Below are 12,605 nucleotides of genomic sequence, written 5' to 3'. Positions count from 1 at the left end.
CAATCCTCTACAGTGGCACAGTTGCAAAGGGAATGTAAAATACTACCCTTCTGGTTTTGTAGCCCTTAATACGCACTTTGCAGAAGTGTAAATGACAACCCAAGGCATTACATTGTGGAGAATCAGCCTCTCTGTCTTTGTTACCCCCATTCTGAGTTGAATTCAGCAAAGATTGGGATAAAAGTGGTCAAGGGGGTTTTATGCCACCTTTGCAGACCCCTGGGCTATAAATGCAGCCAAAGACCATTCCTGTCCCTGGTGTAACTTAGAGTTGCCCAGGGAATTCTGTTAACTTCTGGCTGCCTATTACTCCATACAGGCCATTACAGCAGCCAGAAGTGGCCAGAACATACTTCTCTCTGAACTTGACCTTCCTTCCACTGACACTTCCCTCCCGACACACTCCCTCACCACGGCTTTGACAAGCCCTCAGGAGCTGCAAGGGCAAGGAAAGAAGCAGTGCAAAGCAGTTTCCACCGATGTTCTCCAAGAGAGACGTGCCCTCACACCAGGGTATTCCTCGGGCACTACTTCTCTCCCCTACCGCACTTGTGCACAAATTGAGATGGCATACAGACCACACACAGCACAGAATTGTGGCCTGTGTCACCTATAAAGTAAATTATCTTGTTTAAAACCACTGTTGCCAAACTTTGGCATCAGAACCTACCGGCAGAACATGATTCATCATAAATGGTCCCACTGAGACTTACAAGAGAAACCGAAGGAAGAAGTAGTGGGACATGAAAGTGAAAGAGCCTGTTTGAAACAACCTTGTCCTAAACAAGCAATTCGGGGGAGAATAGAAAAAAACCACACATACCTATCCATCAGCAACTTTAGACAAAGTGAATCAAGTGCCACATTACTATCCCCATTTTATTGATGAGGAAATGGAGCCACGGAGGTTTGTGACTTGTCCCCAGCAAATTATTGATGGAGTCAAAATAAATTAGGTGTCTTGATCCCACTACCCTTAATTATGTACATTGTTTTATGCTGAGTCCTCCAAACGACTCACTAGAATGCATGCAGGTTACAGGAAGGGACATTCTGAAACAGTCAGAAGTATGAGTTCTATATAAGCCAAGATGCTCTTTGTGGAATTCTAACGAAGAATGCCATGAAGCCAGATGTTTTCTGTGTAGTTCTAAACTCTCCATTCCCTTGGCTGGGCTCTGCTGGGAGGGGAGGGAAGGGGAGGGGGTTCATTCCATATACATTCCCAGGGTGTGGAGGGTGTATGTGTGTGTGTATGATAATAAAAGCTGTGAAAGAACTCCATCAGGAAAGTCCTTTCAGTAACCATTTCCATCAGCTCATAAAAGCAACTGCCAGTGCCCACATGCTGGCCTCTGCTAAGACTGCTCCTGCTCTTCATTTGCAAGAGAAGTGACCCATTTATTTCCCTCTGACCTCTTCAAACACTTCAGACTGCTGACCTCATCTGTGATGGCTCCTAGCACAACTACTCACTGGGCCTGCTTCCTCAAACAGGTGCTCCCCGGACAAAACAGACCAACCTTTTCCATTCACCTTAGCTGCTGCAATTTCAAATCTGCTGCATGAGGGCTTCCCTGGGGCTGTTCCATGAATATTCTGAGTGGCACTCACTTTCAACCCTGGAACTGTTTATCATCTAGCTACGTGGATGCAACCTGAAAGAGATGAGGCAGATGAGAGGAGGCAATTTTACTTTGTGGAAGATGAAGGAAAAGATACATGGGGGAGTGGAAAGAATCTGTGCTGGGTGACATATCTAATCTCTCCGATGCAGCCACTGTTTACAATTGCCCCTCTAAGCAGTGTGTGGTTAAAGAAGAGATTTCAGCTGAAGAAGCAGGTTTACTCACAAAAGCTCATAACCTAATAAATTTGTTGGTCTCTAAGGTGCCACAGGATTGCTTGTTATTGGGAAAAAGAGAGTCTTATGATTCAGCAGGGGGCTGGACTAGATGACCTCCTGAGGTACCTTCTAGCCCTATGATTCTATGACTCAGGAATAGGACCAGGAGGCAGGAAATCCAAGTTCTATTCCTGGTTCTGCCACAGTTTCTCTGCCTCAGCACCCTATCCATAAATGGGAAAAGTACATCACAGGAGTTTCATGAGCTGCTAATGCTGGTAACGAACTTTGAAAGGCTCTGAAGAAAGGTATTGCAGAAAGGCAAGGTTACTATTAAGGGACTTTGTCTTTACACCAGCAAACAGATGCACAAGGTTTTGTTTTGTGATCTGATTTGCTCTGTTATCTTGAGATAGTCATGTACTACAGGCAGTAGCAAAGTATTTCCATTGCATTCTGAGAATTACTTTTAAACCCACACCTTCTTTTTACCACCATCCATCCAGGTACTTGCAGAGCCCTCTCACTGCAGTACCCAGAAAACTCACAGTGTAGAGTGAGTTTTTATCCTCACAACACCTTTGTCAGGTTACCAGGTAGAAAGTATTATTCCCATTGTATGTATGGGAAACTGAGGCACCAGGTCACTTAATTCACTTACCCAAGTTTTGCTTCTGAGCTGGGAATCTAACCCTTGCCTCCTGAGGTCAAGTCCCATGCGCCAACTACTGGCTGCTTTGTCTATGTATACAATAACTTTCCCCTGCCTCACAGCAGAACTAGGGAGCTTCATATATGTGAAGTGTTTTTTGGGCTCTCAAATGGAAGGCTATAAATGGGTACAGTAAATCCAGCAACTATAAGAGAATGAAAAACAAGCAGTCCTGTAGTACCTTCAATACTAACATATTTATTTATTAGGTAATGAGCTTTCATGGATAAGCTGAAGATCTTCTGAAGATCACTACTAAATAAATGTGCTAGTCTTGAAGTTGTTACAGGACTGCTTGTTTTTGGAGAAGCTACAAACTAACACGGTTGCCCCTCTGAGAGTTCTGTATCAGTGAATGAGTTAACCAGATTTAAAACAAAATTAGTATTAAATAAACACATAAAATGAACTCAGCTGGCCCATCCTGTGGTCCTCAGGGTACACCTGCTCCATTTGTGAGAACAAGCATAACCTTTCCCAAGGGGAAGAAACCCATTCTGGACACTGATGTTTGCTCCCTGGTGGCAGCGCCATACACGCAGCATCTCAGCTGTAGGAAGAAATGGCCCGTACAGAAACACCTCCCAAAGTTCTGATACAAGAGAAAGTTTGGGTGTCTCAAGCTTGGGTGTTTCAAGCTGCTTTCTCTAGTCGAGAACAACCCTCTTAGCTTGAGAAAGCCTCCCGCCTGCTTTCTCTCAGAGTAATTAAGAGTGAAATCCTCCTCTCGATGACCCCAGTGCTCCCAGCCTTGGCTGATTTACACATGAAAGAAGCCCTCTGAGGGTCTTTCTCCCTTTCACAGTCACAAAGAGGCAGAGCCTATAAATAAAACCTTTCTGAAAACAAGAGCTTTTTAAAAAGTCTGTGTGTGGGAAAGAGAATGGATGTGTGTGAGACGGAGAAAGAATGTGTGCATGCCCATGAGAATGTATGTGACGAAGAGTGAGCTTGTGTGAGAGGAGAGTGTATATTCTTGGGGATACAAAGTGTACTCAAAATAGTGGGTGTGAGTGTGCAGGTGTGAAAGTATGGTGTGTGTGGATCTGGGTGTGTGTGTGAAAGGAATACATATTGATCTTAGTTACACCAGTGTAAATCCAGAGTTAGTTCACTGATGTCAGCAGAGTCACTCTGGAGTTACACAGGGGTAACTGAGATCAGAAACTGCCCCCACAGGTATGCACATGCATGTGTCTGTGTGTGTGTGCACACACGCAAGCAAAAGACAGGCAGAGGACTTGATCTGCTCATTGCAATGTAGTCATTTACACCTGTGCACAGTAGTTCTAAAACACTAACAGAACAAAATGACATTTTACACTTGCGTCAGAGAAGCTTAAATGGCTATATAACATGAAAGTCCATGGTGAATTAGGCCCAGGGGTTTGTCTATGAGTGTATGTGCACGTGTGAGATTTACAGTGAATGTGTGTGTGATTTCAAAAACTCACAATACCCTGAGATCCAGAAGTGAGCAAATAGAGCTGGGGTTTACTGATTTGTCCTTGTTTGAAGGCCATTTTTACAGTTTGCTGATAAAAAAAAAATCACAAAACAAACAGTGCAGCTGTTGCCATTCCTGGAAGCAAAAATGAGCATCAGAAAGTCTGGCAGAAAAGAGTATCCAAGGATGTCTCGATGTGGATTTCTTTATGAGAAAATGCACAACTTAACCTCCATTCTCCATTCCCGATACTTTTGCTCACTCTTGTGTTTCCATTCTTGGCTATTTCCCTTCATATGAAGCTGAAGAAGGACCCAACACAGTTTCCAGGAAACTGGCAGCTAGAGTGACCCGGTCTTTAATACAAAACAGGTAACACAGAGCCCTGAGCCAAGCCAGGGCAGAGTAGTAAAGCAGGTATTGGACTCTGCCATTGTCCCTGCTAAGAGTACGCTTTTAAGGAGTTGGCTTCAGCAGGCCAGTTTGAAAAGTACTGAACTGTTTTAACCCATTGATCCTGAACAGCTTATCCTTTTGCTTACTGGGACTGTCTATGCAGTAGCATATGAATGCCAGCAGCTTTCTACATTAGTACACAGACGCTAGCACAATAGAAGCTGTACCTCTGCGAACAAAAGGTGGGAGATTTCCAGGTAAAGTTCAGTACAAACAAGGTAAGAGAAGGGAGACTGGGGAGGAAATGATATAGAGTGCAGATTTAACAACTTTTACACATGCTTCTTTAGACTCCCCCCATATTCTCATGTAAGAACAACCAGCACCAAGCATAGAAACACACAGGACAGTTACACAAGAGCAAACACTCTCAGGCATACACAATGTGTGAAATGTTTCTTAGGTTGGTTAAAAAACAACAGCCCCCTCTCTTCTTCTTCTGCCTGCAAGGGGCAGGAGTGTGTGGTCACCAGAAACGCAGCGCTCCCCCTCCTCCAGAATTTGCAGCTAAACTCCTCCCCGCAGTCCCCAGGGTCTTCAAATGAAGATTTGCATAGTACTTCCAGATCATTCTGGGAGGCTGGACAATGGCTTTCTGCCTTCCCCATTTTCCTCTTACCTTAACATACAAAGCTGACAATGTTCTGGTGAGGACACAAAGAATCTGGAGATGACAGAATACTTCTGATCAGTCATTTCTGTGAGCTAGGGGAAATGAAGAGCTCCTTCAAACTGTGTCTAAATTTCAAAATTCACAATCCCATAGCAGCGTGTGGACACACTGCTTTTCTGGAGGTCTGGTCATTTCTCTCCTAACTTGAAAATAAACCTGCCACCTTGAAAATGCCACAGTGTCATGTCTGAGTGGACCTGGAGTTCCAAAATCCCCACTAAATGCACAGCTTGCCACCCTGTGGAGCACTGAGTACTACACACGAATATGTCATACTCATACACTGGAGTGACTTCCATCTGAAGATTTTCAAAAAGGTTTAGGAACATTAATCTGTCACATTCTACCACTGAGGTAAGAAAGTACCATTATCCCCACTTACACATAAAGAAAATAAGACACAGAAAGATCAAATCCAACATTTGCAAAGGTGAATTTTGACCTGTAGTTGCTCAGTGTCTGGATGACAAATTAAAGATTCTTTAAGACATGTTATTGAAAGAGTTCATAGCCATGTTTTCCCATACTAGTGTTCACAAATGGGACCAGGTTTTCAAGAGTGCTCAGCACCCAGCGCCTCCCATGTCAATATATATGCTCAGATTTTTAAAAGATCAGAACTCAACATGGATCTGATTTGTTGGGCATTTTTTTGAAACACTGGCCAATTTTATGAGTTGTGGGCCTTTCTGAAAAGGCTGGCTATGGGATGGATTTCCAGAGGTGATGAGAAACTTTCAGTAGTTTTCAAATCAAACCCAAGATCTCTTGTGGATGCCCCAAAATGGAAGCACCCAAAAGTGAGCCCCTTTTGAAAATATTGGCCTAAGTGTACTCTGCAAGGTCACACAGCAGGCTAGGGAATCCACATGATGGTTCACGTGCCACATTTCTCGAGGACAGAAGATCCTGTTGAGTGAGTGGCAGAGCTGGAGTACCCTGTCCACAACTGATTCTCTGCCACGTGCTTTTGAGGCGTTCATGCAATTTGAGACAGTCAGGATGATAAAACAAAAAAGCAGTCATGTATCACTTTAAAGGTTAACAAAATAATTTATTAGGCGATGAGCTTTCATGGGACAGACCCACTTCTTCAGAGCTGGAGATACCGCTGAGGAAGTGGGTCTGTCCCACAAAAGTTCAACACCTAATAAATTATTTTGTTAGTCTTTGAAGTGCTACATGACTGCTTTTTTGTTTTGTTAGGATACAGATGTTCACGCCTACCTCTCTATTACTATTCAATGTGCAAGTCATGATGATGTTAACAAACAATACTTTAAACCACTATAGCAACTTTTATCCAACCATAAATGCTCAAAATGCTTTTTAGCTTCAGAAATTAAGGTCCAGATATGCTCCAGAACAGAAGACTGAACAATGAAGGTCAGACCAACAGACCATCTAGTTCAGCAACCTGTCTTCCAACAGTGGCCAAAGCCAAATGCTTCAGAGGGAATTAACAGAACAGGGTAAACACAGAGAGATCTATTCCCTGTCATCTAGAGGTTCAGGGACATGCTGAGCCTTGAGTTGTGTCCCTGACCATCTTGGCTAATCTAGAGCTATCATCCATGCATAGGCAGCTCTGGCACCAGGAATGTGCCTGACTTGAGGCTGGGCTCCACCAAAGCTGGCTGCCTGCTGTCCCCTGCAGCCCCACGCACTCGCCCAACTGTGTGTCCACCCCCCAGTTCTGCCTGCCACCCTCAAGTGACTCAAAACACTCCAGGGGCACCCATCACCACGAGCAGCAGCATAGCAGAGCTGGAGCAGTTTTCTACTCCCTGCAGCTGCTGGCATGCGTCCCACTGCAGCCCATGGGATGGGGGGGGTCAGTGTGTCCATGCCATGCACTGCTCCAGCAGCTGGAGCAATGCATTAAGACATCACCTAGGACACACGCCCCCACCAGGAGCCACTGCCAGAGAGGAAAGTCCCAGGTAAGTGTCACACTCCCACACTCCTTTGTGCACTCCACTCCCTCCAGAGCCTGCACCCTCTCCCCTGCAGTTTGTCCTCACCTGCAGCTCCCAAACTCCCTCCCACAGCCTGCACCTGGGATCCCCACCATTTGCTCCCAGGCTAGAGCTATCACCCAGATTCCATCCCAGAGCATGAACCCCTCACCAGCTATTGCACATACATTCCTTCACAGAGCCTGAACCCCAGATCCCCTCCTGCACCCAAACTCCCTCCCAGAGCCTGCACCATGCAGCACTCCTGTACTCCAGACCCCAAGACCCATCCTCATCCCTCCTGCATTCAAATTCCTTCCCAGAGCCTACACCCCTTCCTTTCCCTAATTCCCTGCACCAGTCCAGAGCCTGCACCCAAATTCCCTCCCAGAGCCTTGGGGTGGGGGGCAGAATTTGAGTGAAGGCAGGCATGCTCTGGGCATTCTGCACACCACCAAAATTTCTGCAAACCTGCCAGTCCTTCCTCCATGAACTTTCTATTTCTTTTCTTAATCCAATTATACTTTTGATCTTCGCAATATCCTCTGGCAACAAGTGCCACAGACTATGACATGTTGTGTGAGGAAAGTACTTCCTTATATTAGTTTTAAACATGCTGCCTATTAATTTCATTGTGTGACTCCCGGTCCTTTTATTATATGAAGGGATATCTAATGCTTCCTTATTCATTTTTTCCACACCATTCATGATTTGACAAACCCCCTTAGTTGTCTCATTCTCTCAAGCTCTCACTTACAACAGGTTTTACATTGAAAAGTTTCCAGCAACTTCAGAGAAGAGCCGTAAGAATTATTAAAGAATTGGAGAATATTCCTTTTTTTGCTAGCCTCGAAAGTTCAATTTAGCTTAGTGGAGATCACCTGAGAATACTCACCATCAATGCCCCCTATTGGTCAGGCAGAGGTGTGGCAAGTTGTTTTCCTCCCAGGCATTCATTTCTCACTCTTAACTCCACTCAGTAACTTCATCCTCCAGCCAGGTCATGCACTCACGGCTATCCTTCAGGGTATGTATCAAGAATTCAATACCACGGAAGTTTTCAAAAATCAACAAGAAGCTCAGGGCTTTCCTCTTGGGTTGGGGTTTTGGGGCCTGGACACTTGCACCTTCAGGATATTCCCCAACATGGTTCCCTATCACAGTATAAAATTCTGTCATAGTCCCCGCTTTAGAGGTAGGTAGGGGAATCCAAGTCCACCCTCTCCTCAAGCTGCCTTCCCTGTAAGATGAGTGTCCCACTGGTCACCCAGGAGAAAATCAAATGCTGCCCAGCTGATTAGCAGATTGCCCCCATCCATCCACACTTGTTTCTACTGGTGGTGCACATCTGTATATGCCACAGTTCACATACCAAAATTTCTTCTGCAGCAATTGGGAGTAGCGAACCATGGCCATCAGGAGCTGCGAGTGGCCAAACCTGTGGACGCGCAAGTAAATAAAGTGTCAGGCAGACAACTGAGGGCTAACCCAAGCAAACCACACCTGCCCACGGGCCACAGAACTAGATAATCACACTGGTCTTTCTTGGCCTTGCAATCTATGACTCAGTTATGTCATTCTTGATTTACCCCATTGTGAAAAAGGAAATCAGGCCATTAAATCTCCCAACATCCTTAATAATTATGGTAAGAACTATCATCCTCATTCAGAAAGAGAAAGGTGCTGATTCACTGCTGCAATGCTTCAGTTTTAAATCAATGTAATACATAGATTTCAATGGAGCAAAACAAGCACAATGTATATGCTAGTGAATCTGATTCAGGGTAGCTAAGCCACAGAAGGACAGACCCATATTCGCTATCCTAGAGCTTTACTAGCATATATCAGAAATGACAAAACTAAATAGCAAAACTATCTGAGAGCAACCAGGCCCAGAGGGATCTGCCCAAAATTAGTCAGAGGTGTGTATGGACTGTGTCAATTGACTGATCTCATCTTCCATGCCATTGGTGAGCGACTAAATCAACCCTTGACTAGCAGAGCCAATTACAGATGTCACACAACAATCAACCAACTGTGGATGTTGTACATTCTTTTTGAATCCTAAGCTTTTCCTGTAATGCTGAATATATTGAGTCTTGAAGCATTTGAGAGCCTGGACAATTGGTTTACCACTAGGACAAGTTGTCCTGAGCTAGAATTTCCAGATCACTAGGAGATATGCCACAGAAGTTCACATTGGCCTTTTAGATGTCTTTATAGCGCTTATACTGATGGACAGTAGAGGGCTTTCCATGAGCAAGTTGGCCATAGAAGACTATCTTTGGTATCCATCTATGATCTACCCTCTCAACATGACCAATAGAGTGAAACTGTTCAGAAGCATTGCTTCCATGGCCATGAAACCACACAGATTAAGAACCTCTGTGTTAGGAATTTTGTCCCACCAGTTCAGGTGGGCAATCTTTTTCAGACATCGCATATGGCACTGATCAAGTTTCAAAACTCGGTGGTGAGATATTGTCCACGACTCTGAGCCATATAGCACGATATTCAGGACAACTGCCTGATAAACTGCTACCTTGGTATGGTATTTAACACCATAGTCATTCCATAGGTGTTTGGTCAATCTTCTAAAGGCAGTGCTGACTTCGGCTAATGGAGGAGACACATTACACAGAGATTACACAGAGACAGAAATAGACAATAGAACCCCAAACTCTTAGATTTTTGCTTTAACCAGTACACTAACTATCCCTCCATTTTATGTTTGTTCTGGACTGGGTAGATCACTTCCAGCTATGGAGAGGAGATCAGATTCTTTGTTCCTTGAAATTCTTCTTCTGCTAGATACATAAAGGTGCTAAATACTATCTGCGCCAAGAACAGGTTAGTTTTTGTGGTGTTCACTAGACAGTGAATTGATGAACCTCAAACCTGTCACACAAGCCAGCCAAGAGTTGTCAACTGGAAGCGAAAGAGTTCTTATTCCATACGCAACTGTTTGAGTTACTTGACCCAGCTAATGCCAAATGACTGAAACCGCCAGTTAAAGAAAATGCGAACCCCCAAAACTGGTAAAAGCCTGTGACTAATGAGGGAAGATATCAATAATGAACAGTGACTAATTACATTCTATTAATGATGTGCCACTTTTCCATTTGCAAATATTGGTGTACATCAACACAGACACTGCAAAACATAATTTAAAAAATCTCTACATAAAAACCCTGAAAACTAACATTGGGAGTGGTATGAGAGGGAAGAAAATAGGAGAGTTCTACTTCTATGGCCCAAAGTATCTATGAGTCCCTCCTGCCCCCTCCTCCACTCAGATCTGAAACAGGAAAGCACTCAAGTGTTTCTTAAAAGTTTCATAGAAGTGTTTCTAAATTTCATTCCAATCAGGATTCAACATACATTACTGAAACCAGAGCACACTTAAGTCCTTGAATTTGTTGTGGGGTTGCGTAGGACTCTGTGCACAGCATTAAGATGAAACTTTGGTGCGTACGGCAGCTTTGAACATTCCCACCTTATGCTTATACTCTGACATGGCAAAGCAACTTGCTGTTGTTTTGTTTAATTCACTTTTCTGTTTTCTCTCCTTTTAATTTGTTCAGTCTGTTCCATTTGTATAGCCAAAACCTAGATGTTAGCAAGGGTATGGTTTGAAAGGACAGATGTCTTGTTACTTGTTTACATTTGTTTTCTCTTGCTGTGAATATAGGAATGTATGGTCTATCTGGAACTTGCTACAGAAATGGTATTTTGTTTTATAACTATAATAAAAAACACTTTATCTCGGTCTATTCATTTAAATGCTACACAATATGTACCTTCTGCTTATAAAAGCATTAATTTGAAATCCTCTTATTAGGGCCTGATCTTGCAAGCCGATCACATCCTGAACTCCAAATGAAATCAAATGAGAGTTCTCTGTAACTGGAGGAGCTGCAATATACAGGCTCCATATCCATTAAGAATTTTAGCATGTAATAATCCCATCCTAATTCAGCAAAGATTTACACGGGTGGATAAATGCTTTACGGAATCAGGGCCCAAGTCTTTAGTCTTTAATGTTTATTAAACAGTGGGATGCAATGTACTTAGAAGCATAAAAAACAGGGACTTACATACAACACAGCCAGGGAACTATTCTGTAATAACTTCACAAAATTTGCTTGCGCATTTGCTGCTCATGGTTCTTTCTTTCTACACCCCATCCCTTGTGACAGACTTTCTTGAGAAGATATCAACAACACCTTTTTCTCTTAGGAAGTGAGCATCCTTTCTTCTCCATTTGAAGTTTCAAAGTGGGTAGAAAAATTGATTCCTTTTCCATCATTCACACACAGATCAAACCCTGCTGCTGCCCTGAGCCTGAACTCCCCAACCTCTCTACTTACCTGTTCTCTGTTGCTACTTGTGCCATCCAGAACAATCCTCTCCGTTTCCTAGAGTTAATGAATATTTGAAAATGTACTCACTCTGTTTACATGACTTCTCCCTGAGGTCACCTGGGCATTAGCCAGACTCCTATAAAATTGTGCTACCATAAGAGAGCCCTGGAACTGTGCTGGTTAAGCACACAATACTGTCTACATCAAATTCAGCCACTGGGAAGCAGACACAACTTCCTCTGACTTTATTGCTCAATGCAATTATAACAGGCCTAAATTTGGCCCTCAAATTTTAATACAAAAGTGGGGAAGGGAGACAGAGAAGAATGGGTCTTCTCTTTTAAATTTAGTTCAACAGCAGCAGCTACTGAGGTAAAAGGCACTGTTCTTCTCTTTACCTTCTTCTGATTATTTTTCCTCTTGTGAACCTCTAAACCCATATCTTTTGCACTTGTAGTCAATAAACCAAACTCTTAATAACATATTTTTAAAAAAAAAGTGTGAGTGTGTAATAGGATTGCTTGCCCTGTAGGCTTGAGAGCCTGGGGCTATGCAAACCTTTATTAAGGGATGAGCTGCATCTGAGAGGAATAAAGTGATTTCAGTACAAAAGAATCAGGACATTGCCATGAAAGAAGGGAGGAGGTTGGGCTCAGGAAGCAGTGGTAGAAATTACAGAATGAAAAAAGCTCTCTGGGCAGGAAGGGCTGAGAGAACACCTGACCATAAAGGGAACTGACCGCAAAGGTCCCACACAAAGAACCTCAGAGAAAGAAGAAAAAAAAGGGTTCTGGGGACTTCGTTCAGGGGTTTTATTTGACATTAATAAATCCAGTCTCTAAGGTGCCCCCTCTGGATAACCAATCAATCAATCAACGAAGCCTCAAGTGAAGTTAAATAGTCCAAAAAAAGAAACCAAATTCAACTGCCTCTAGCATGATCCTAGACCATGGGGAGACACGTAGGACACAACTAGAAGACGTTTCAAGGCCTACATAGCCATTTACATTCTATGGCTGCAAATCTATTCTTGATCACCTCAGCACCCCATCCCCAGAGGCTGCTGTCCCATTTTTGCCATTGGGCCACGTGGTCACCCTAGCAGCCTGGCCAGAGCCAAGAGTCTGGTTTTGCTGACCCTCTTCATCC

The 12,605-nt window shown here is 43.6% G+C and overlaps 1 long non-coding RNA gene across 1 annotated transcript in view; it reads right to left on the bottom strand.

Annotated features, from left to right (window-relative positions):
• LOC142022702 (uncharacterized) overlaps positions 1–12,605 on the bottom strand; it is a 31,932-nt gene that overhangs the window by 18,955 nt on the left and 372 nt on the right. Inside the window, exon 2 of the long non-coding RNA XR_012648024.1 lies at positions 1,524–1,658. This is a non-coding gene — a long non-coding RNA (uncharacterized LOC142022702). The remainder of the gene's footprint in view (positions 1–1,523; positions 1,659–12,605) is intronic.

The sequence above is a fragment of the Carettochelys insculpta genome, chromosome 18 (assembly GCF_033958435.1).
Source record: "Carettochelys insculpta isolate YL-2023 chromosome 18, ASM3395843v1, whole genome shotgun sequence".
Taxonomy (NCBI): domain Eukaryota; kingdom Metazoa; phylum Chordata; order Testudines; family Carettochelyidae; genus Carettochelys; species Carettochelys insculpta.
Note: the sequence above shows the minus strand (reverse complement) of the source record. Positions and strands in the feature narration are given on the sequence as shown.